The sequence below is a fragment of the Lipotes vexillifer genome, unplaced genomic scaffold (assembly GCF_000442215.2).
Source record: "Lipotes vexillifer unplaced genomic scaffold, Lipotes_vexillifer_v1.1 scaffold1685, whole genome shotgun sequence".
Taxonomy (NCBI): Eukaryota; Metazoa; Chordata; class Mammalia; order Artiodactyla; family Lipotidae; genus Lipotes; species Lipotes vexillifer.
In genome coordinates, this window is record NW_006778103.1 from 361,592 (window position 1) to 370,683 (window position 9,092).

Here is a 9,092-nt window from a genome sequence, read left to right on the forward strand (position 1 = left end):
TTGGTTTTGGATGGAATGTCGTATAAATATCAGTTAAGTCCATCTTGTTTAATGAATCATTTAAAGCTTGTGTTTCCTTATTTATTTTCATTTTGGGTGATCTGTCCATTGGTGAAAGTAGGATGTTAAATTCCCCTACTATGTATGTGTTACTTTCGATTAGCCCTTTTATGGCTGTTAGCATTTGCCTTATATATTGAGGTGCTCCTATGTTGGGTGCATAAATATTTATAATTGTTATATCTTCTTCTTGGATCGATCCCTTGATCATTATGTAGTGTCCTTCTTTTTCTCTTCTAATAGTCTTTATTTACAAATCTATTTTGTCTGATATGAGAATTGCTACTCCAACTTTCTTTTGGTTTCCATTTGCATGGAATATCTTCTTCCATTCCCTTACTTTCAGTCTGTATGTGTCTCTAGGTCTGAGGTGGGTCTCTTGTAGACAGCATATATATGGGTCTTGTTTTTGTATCCATGAGCCAATCTGTGTCTTTTGGTGGGAGCATTTAGTCCATTTACATTTAAGGTAATTATCTATATGTATGTTCCTATCCCCCTTTTCTAAATTGTTTTGCATTCATTATAGGTCTTTTCCTTCTCTTGTGTTTCTTGCCTAGAGAAGTTCCTTTAGCATTTGTTGCAAAGCTGGTTTTGTGGTGCTGAACTCTCTCACCTTTCGCTTGTCTGTAAAGGTTTTATTTTCTCCATCAAATCTGAATGAGATCCTTGCTGGGTATAGTAATCTTGGTTGCATGACTTTCTCCTTCATCACTTTCAGTATGTCCTGCCACTCTCTTCTGCCTTGAAGAGTTTCTGCTGAAAGATCATCTATTAATCTTATGGGGATTCCCTTGTGTGTTATTTGTTTTTTATCTCTTGCTGCTTTTAATATGCTTTCTTTGTATTTAATTTTTGACAGTTTGATTAATATGTGTCTTGGCCTATTTCTCCCTGGATTTATCCTGTATGGGACTCTCTGTGCTTCCAGGACTTGATTAACTATTTCCTTTCTCATGTTAAGGAAGTTTTCTACTGTAATCTCTTCAAATATTTTTTCAGTCCCTTTCCTTTTCTCTTCTTCTTCTGCAACCCCTATAATTCGAATGTTGGTCCATTTAATGTTATCCGAAAAGTCTCTGAGACTGTCCTCAGTTCCTTTCATTCTTTTTTATTTATTCTGCTCTGCTGTAGTTATTTCCACTATTTTATCTTCTAGGTCACTTATCCGTTCTTCTGCCTCAGTTATTCTGCTACTGATTCCATCTAGAGTATATTTCATTTCATTTATTGTGTTTCTCATCATTGTTTGTTTCATCTTTAGTTCTTCTAGGTCCTTGTTAAATGTTTCTTGCATTTTGTCCATTCTATTTCCAAGATTTTGGATCATCGTTACTATCATTATTCTGAATCCTTTTTCAGGTAGACTGCCTATTTCCTCTTCCTTTATTTTTTATTTATTTATTTATTTATTTTCAGTATGCAGGCCTCTCACTGTTGTGTCCTCTCCCCTTGTGGAGCACAGGCTCTGGACGCGTAGGCCCAGTGGCCATGGCTCATGGGCCCAGCCGCTCTGCGGTATGTGGGATCTTCCCGGACCAGGGCACAAACCCACGTCCCCTACATCGGCAGGTGGACCCTCAACCACTGCGCTACCAGGGAAGCCCTTCCTCTTCATTTTTTAGGTCTGGTGCATTTTTATCTTGCTCCTTCATCTGCTGTGTGTTTTTCTGTCTTCTCATTTTGCTTATCTTACTGTGTTTGCGGTCTCCTTTTTGCAGGCTGCAGGTTCGTAGTTCCTGTTGTTTTTGATGTCTGTTCCCAGTGGCTAATGTTGGTTTTGTGGGTTGTGTAGGCTTCCTGGTGGAGGGGACTAGTTCCTGTGTTCTGGTGGATGAGGCTGGATCTTGTCTCTCTTGTGAGCAGGTCCTCGTCTGCTGGTGTGTTTTGGTGTGTCTGTGTCCTTATTATGAGTTTAGGCAGCCTCTCTGCTAATGGGTGGGGTTGTGTTCCTGTTCTGCTAGTTGTTTGGTATAAGTTGTCCAGCACTGTAGCTTGCTGGTCGTTGAGTGAATCTGGGTGCTGGTGTTGATACGGACATCTCTGGGAGATTTTGCCATTTGATATTATGTGGAGCTGGGAGGTCTTTTGTTGACCAGTGTCCTGAAGTTGGCTCTCCAACCTCAGAGGCACAGCACTGACTCCTGGCTGAAGCACCAAGTGCCTTTTATCCACATGGCTCAGAATAAAAGTGACAAAATGTAGAGAGAAAGAATTAGTAGAAGTAGGAAGAAAGAAAGAAAGAAAGAAAGAAAGAAAGAAAGAAGATAGAGTAAAATAAAATAAAGTAACATATAATAAAGTTAGTAAATTAAAAAAATAATTATTTAGGAAAAAAAAGGGACGGATATAACCTTAGGACAAATGGTGGAAGTAAAGCTATATACACAAAATCTTACACAGAAGCATATACATATACCCTCACAAAAAGAGGTAAAGGGGAAAAAAATCATAAATCTTGCTCTCAAAGTCTACCTCAATTTGGGATGATTCCTTGTCTAAAGGAGGGAAAGAAGGAAGGAAAGCAAGCAAGCAAGCAAGCAAGCAAGAAAGAAAGAAGGTAAAGTATAATAAAGTTATTAAAATTAAAATTAATTATTAAGAAAAATTTAAAAAAAAAACGGACAGGTAGAACCCTAAGACAAATGGTGGAAGCAAAGCTATACAGACATAATCTCCCACAGAAGAATACACATACACACTCACAAAAAGAGGAAAAGGGGAAAAAATCATAAATCTTGCGCTTGAAGTCCACCTCCTCAATTTGGTATGATTCATTGTCTATTCATGTATTCCACAGATGCAGGGTACATCAAGTTGATTGTGGAGCTTCAATCTGCTGCTTCTGAGGCTGCTGGGAGAGATTTTCCTTTCTCTTCTTTGTTCTCACAGCTCACAGGGGCTCAGCTTTGGATTTGGCCCCGCCTCTGCATGTAGGTTGCTGGAGGGCGTCTGTTTTTTGCTCCGACAGGACGGAGTTAAAGGAACCGATGGTTCTGGGGCTCTGGCTCATTTAGGCCGGGGGGAGGGAGGGGCTCGGAGTGCAGGGCGAGCCTGTGGCAGCAGAGGCTGGCGTGACGTTGCACCTGCCTGAGGCCCACCGTGCGTTCTCCCGGGGAAGTTGTCCCTGGATCCCGGGAACGTGGCAGTGGTGGGCTGCACAGGCTCCCCCGGAAGAGGGGTGTGTATAGTGACCTTTGCTCTCACACAGACCCCTTGGTGGCGGCAGCAGCATCCTTAGCGTCTCCTGCCCATCTCTGGGGCCTGTGCTTTTAGCCGAGGCTTGCGCCTGTCTCTGGAGTCTGTGCTTTTAGCTGCGGCTCGCACCCGTCTCTGGTGTTTGCGATTTTAGCCACGGCTTGCGCCCATCTCTGGGGTCTGCATTTTTAGCTTCAGCTTGCGCCCATCTCTGGAGTTCCTTTAAGCAGCGCTTTTAAATCTCTCTCCTCACGCACCAGGAAACAAAGAGGGAAGAGAGAGAAAGTCTCTTGCCTCTTCGGCAGCTCCAGACCTTTCCCTGGACTCCCTCATGGCTAGCTGTGGTGCACTAACCCCTTCAGGCTGTGTTCAAGCAGCCAACCCCAGTCCTCTCCCTGCACTCTGACCAAAGCCTGAGCCTCAGCCTGCAGCCTCGCCCACCCTGGCAGGTGTGCAGACAAGCCTCTTGGGCTGGTGAGTGCCCGTCAGCACTGATCCTCTGTGCAGGAATCTCGCCACTTTGCCCTCCGCACCCCTGTTGCTGTGCTCTTCTCCGTGGCTCCAAAGCTCCCCTGTCTGTCTCCCGCAGTCTCCACCTGCGAAGGGGCTTCCTAGTGTGTGGAAACCTTTCATCCTTCACAGGTCCCTCCCACTGGTGCATGTCCCATCCCTATTCTTTTGTCTCTGTTTTTTCTTTATTTCTTTTGCCCTACCCAGGTACATGGGGGAGCTTCTTGCCTTTTGGGAGGTCTGAGGTCTTCTGCCAGCATTCAGTAGGTGTTCTGTAGGAGTTGCTCCACATGTAGATGTATTTTTGGTGTATCTGTAGAGAGGAAGGTGGTCTCCATGTCTTACTCTTCTGCCATCTTCCCCTCCCAGCCTGTTAAGACAATCTTAACAAGCTAGATATAAATAGAAATTAACATCCTTTAACTGAAAGAAAATGCATCAAAAGTTATGGGGATTCTCATATTAATGGTGAAAATATAAGCAATTACTATCAGTTGTATTAAGATTCCTTCTCTCACCACTTCTATTTAACATTGTATTAGAGAAAATAATTGATAGGTATTAAGATTAAAAGGGAGAAGTAAAAATTGTTCACAAAAATATGTTTGTTTATAAGCATTCTAACAAAATCTACAGGTGCATTATTTTAAGAATTAAATAACTGAATCCAGCAAGGAAGGTGGATACAATATCAATAAAGTCAAATAAAATAAATGAAAACCAACAAAATTTCTATACTTAATCTATAGGCATATAAAACATATAATATTAAAAAGATCTCATTCACAATAGCAACATAATAACAGCAGTATGGGAGGTAAAAAATAATTAAAACAGGCAAAAATATGTGACACTTGAGCAAAGACTTGAAAAAGGTCACATAGGTAGTCAATGAGAAGAGCATCCCAAACAGAGGGAAGACAGTGTGATGGTCCCAATGTGAGAGAATGACTGACTTGTCTGAGAAACAGCAAAATGGTCAGTGCATGGCTTGAAATTGCTGACATGTGCAATAAAACACATGATAGGATATTCATTGAAGTGAAATTGGGAATAACACAAATATCCGTAATTAGTAGAGTAGATAAGTTGTGTTATATTCATTCATAAAATGGAATATTATATAGCAATGAGAATGATGTTAGTTCTGCATTTGTCATAGATACCCCAATATAAAATGTTGAATAAAATACCAAATTATAAAATGTATCTATTTATTAGCACATATCAGATGGTTATGGATATAGGTATATTGTTCATGAATATATGTTTATATAGAAAAATATAAAAACATGGACAAGAAGAACACACCACCCTAAGTTTAGTGGTTACTTCTGAAAGAAGTGATCAGGAATCAATGATTAGCACAAAAGGGCCTTACTCCATCTGTAATTATTTATTGATTTTTAAATAAACCTGAAGCAAAAATAGTAAAACATTATTTATTAAATCTGGGTGGTGTGTACTTGGATACTTGATACATTAATATTCAATTTATGTGTTTCTGATACATTTTATGATTTTTTAAAAATATAATTAATCTAAAAGTTTTCTCTGTTAGAAGTATAACTCCTCCTCCTAGGCATCCTTGTTTCTACCAATTATATCCTATCTATATTTTTTCATGTCTATTTTACTATACTCTAGGTCTTTAAGAAGGTAGGTAATATTTACTTCATTATTGCAGTCACCAAAATGCCTAGTATAGTGCCTTGAACAGAATAAATATTAGATAAACTCAAAAGAATTATTAAAATCCATTCAATTGGGCCTCCCTGGTGGCGCAGTGGTTGAGAGTCCGCCTGCTGATGCAGGGGATGCGGGTTCGTGCCCCGGTCCGGGAGGATCCCACATGCCACGGAGCGGCTGGGCCCGTGAGCCATGGGCGCTGAGCTTGCGCATCCGGCAACAGGAAAGGCCACGACAGTGAGAGGCCCACATATCGCAAAAAAAAAAAAAAAAAATCCATTCAATTAATATACTTCTGGAAGTCACTGGTGATTTTCCCCTTGTTTGTTACCGGGATGATTGATTTACAGGTCCAGAATGGAAGAAAAATATGAGAGATTGACTGTGTTTATAAATGTAAAATTAAGCTTTAGTTAAAACAAAGCAAAACAAACAAAGAGAAAAACCTCAGTTGACAATCTCACCTAAGTGTAGTGAAGAGTATATAGCATGGGATGGATGACACCTGGACTTAATAATATACAGAAACATGTGTATTGGCTTACAAAGGAGGGCTCACTACTGCAGAATAGACAAATGGAGAAATCAATCCTTCTAGGTTATTACTTATAAGAGGCAATGAGGCAGTAAGCTAAAATGAATGAAAATGTTGCTGGGAGATGGATAATTTATTTAACATGCTAGTAATTTTTTATTGAAGTATAATTCACATAAAGTATTAAGTTAGTTTCAAGAGTATAACATAGTGACTTGATGTCTATATACATTACAAAATGATCACCACAGTAAGGCTAATTGTGATCTGTCACCAAACAAAGTTAATACAGTATTATTGACTATGTTCCCCATGGTGTACATTACCTCCACATAAACTACCCACATTGTTACTGGAAACTTGCTCTGATCCTTTACATTCTTCTGGCTCACCACCCCACCACCATCATCCCCTCTGGCAATCACTAGTCTATTCTCTGTATCTATGAGATTGGTTTTATTTTGTTTTGTTTATTCATTTGTGTCTGTTTTATAGATTCCACACATAAGTGAAATCATACAATATTTGTATTTCTCTGACTGACTTATTTCACTTAGGATGATGCCCTCGAGGTACATCCATATTTCTGCAAATGGCAAGATTTCTTTCTTTTTATGGCTGAATAATATTCTCATACATATGTGTGTGTATTCATAAATATATATATACACACACACACATATGTGTGTGTATCAGTGGGCACTTAGGATGTTTCATATTTTGACAAATGTAAATAATCTTTTTGAATTAGTGTTTTCATTTTTTTTCACATAAATACCCCAAGGTGGGATTACTGTATCAAATAAGTAATTCTAAGCTATTCCTATTTTTAATTTTTTGAGGAATCTCCATGCTGTTTTCCATACTGGCTACAACAATTTACTGTCCCACCAACAGTATATGAGGGTTCACTTCTCTCCACAGCCTGACAACTCTTGCTACATTTTATATTTTTGATGATAGTCATTCTGATAGGTGTGTGGTGATACCACATTGTTGTTCTGATTTTCATCTCCCTGATGATTAGTGATGTTGATCATCTTTTTGTGTGCTTAATTGTCACCTGTATGTCTTTGGAAAAATGCCTATTTGGGACCTCTCCCCATTTTTTTAAATCAGGATGTTTGTTTTTTAGATTATTGAGATATATTAATTATTTTTATATTGTGGATATTAAGCCCTTACCAGGTATATGATTTGCAAATATCTTCTCCCATTCAGTAGGTTTCCTTTTCATTTTGTTGATGGTTTCCTTGGCTGTGCACAAACTTTTCAGTTTGGTGCAGCCTCATTTGTTTACTTTTGCTTTTATTGTCCTTGGAGTTAGATCAAAAAAAAAATCTCTCTAAGACTAATGTAAAAGGGATTACTGCCTATGTTTTCTTCTAGAAGTTCTATGACTTCAGATTTTTATATTCAGATCTTTAATTCATTTGGGGTTAATTTTTGCATGTGGTGTATGTAGTGGTCCAGTTTAATTCTTTTGCATGTAGCTGTCCATTTTCCCATTACCATTCTTAATTAATTTTTATTGGAGTATAGTTGTTTTGCAATGTTGTGTAAGTTTCTACTGTACTGAAAAGTGAATCAGATCTACGTATACATATAGCCCCTCTTTTTTTGATTTCCTTCTCATTTAAGTCACCACAGAGCACTGAGTAGATTTCCCTGTGCAATACAGTAGGTTCTCACTAGTCATCTACTTGATACATAGTATCAATAGTGTATATATATCAATACTAATCTCCCAATTCATCCCACCCCCCCTTTCCCCCTTGATATCCATACATTTGCTCTCTATGTCTGTCTCTGTTTCTGCTTTGAAAATAAGATGATTGACATAATTTTTCTAGATTCCAAACATATGTATTAATATACAATACTTGTTTTTCCCTTTCTGACTTACTTCACTCTGTATGAGTGAGTCCATCCATGTCTCTATAAATTACCCAATTTGATTCATTTTATGGCTGAGTAATATTCCATTGTATATATCTACCATATCTTCTTTATCCACTCCTTTGTTGATGGACATTTAGGTTGTTCCATACCCTGGCTCTTGTAAATAGTGCTGCAATGAACATTGGAGTGTATGGGTCTTTTTGAATTATGTTTTTCTCTGGGTATATGCCAAGTATTGGCATATGGTAGCTCTATTTTTAGATTTTTAGGGACCCTCCATACTGTTCTCCACAGTGGTTCTATCAATTTACATTCCCACCAACAGTGTAAGAGGGTTCCCTTTTCTCCACACCCTCTCTGGCATTTATTCTTTGCAGATATTTTTGATGACAGCCATTATGACTGGTGTGAGATGATAGCTCCTTGTAGTTTTAATTTGCATTTCTCTAATAATTAGTGATGTTGAGCATATTTTCATATGCCTCTTGGCCACCTGTAGGTCTTCTTTGGAGAAATTTCTCTTTAGGACTTCCTCCCATTTTTTGATTGCATTGTTTGTCTTTTTTTTATATTGAGCTGCATGAGCTGTTTTGTATATTTTGGGTATTTTCCCCTGTTGGTCACTTCAATCGGAAATATTTTCGCCCATTCTGAGGGTTGTCTTCTTGTCTTGTTTATGATTTCCTTAGCTGTGTAAAAGCTTTTACATTTAATTAGGTCTCATTTGTTTATTTTTGTCTTTATTTTCATTACTCTAGGGGGTCAAAAAAGATCTTGCTGCGATTTATGTCAAAGAGTGTTCTGCTGATGTTTTCCTCCAAGAGATTTGTAGTGTCTGGCTTTACATTTAGGACTGTAATCCATTTTGAGTTTTTTTTTGTGTATGGCATTAGGGAGTGTTCTAATTTCATTCTTTTACATGTAGCTGTCCAGTTTACCAAGCACCACTTATTGAAGACACTGTATTTTCTCCACTGTATATTCTTGCCTTGTTTATCATAGATTAGGTGGCCATAAGTGTGTGGGTTTATCTCTGGGCTTTCTATCCTATTCCACTGATTTATATTTCTGTTTTAGTGCCGGTACCATACTGTCTTGATTACTGTAGCTTTGTAGTATAGTCCGAAGGCAGGGAGCCTGATTCCTACAGCTCCACTTTTCTTTTTCAAGATTAACTTTGCTATTCGGGTTTTTTTGC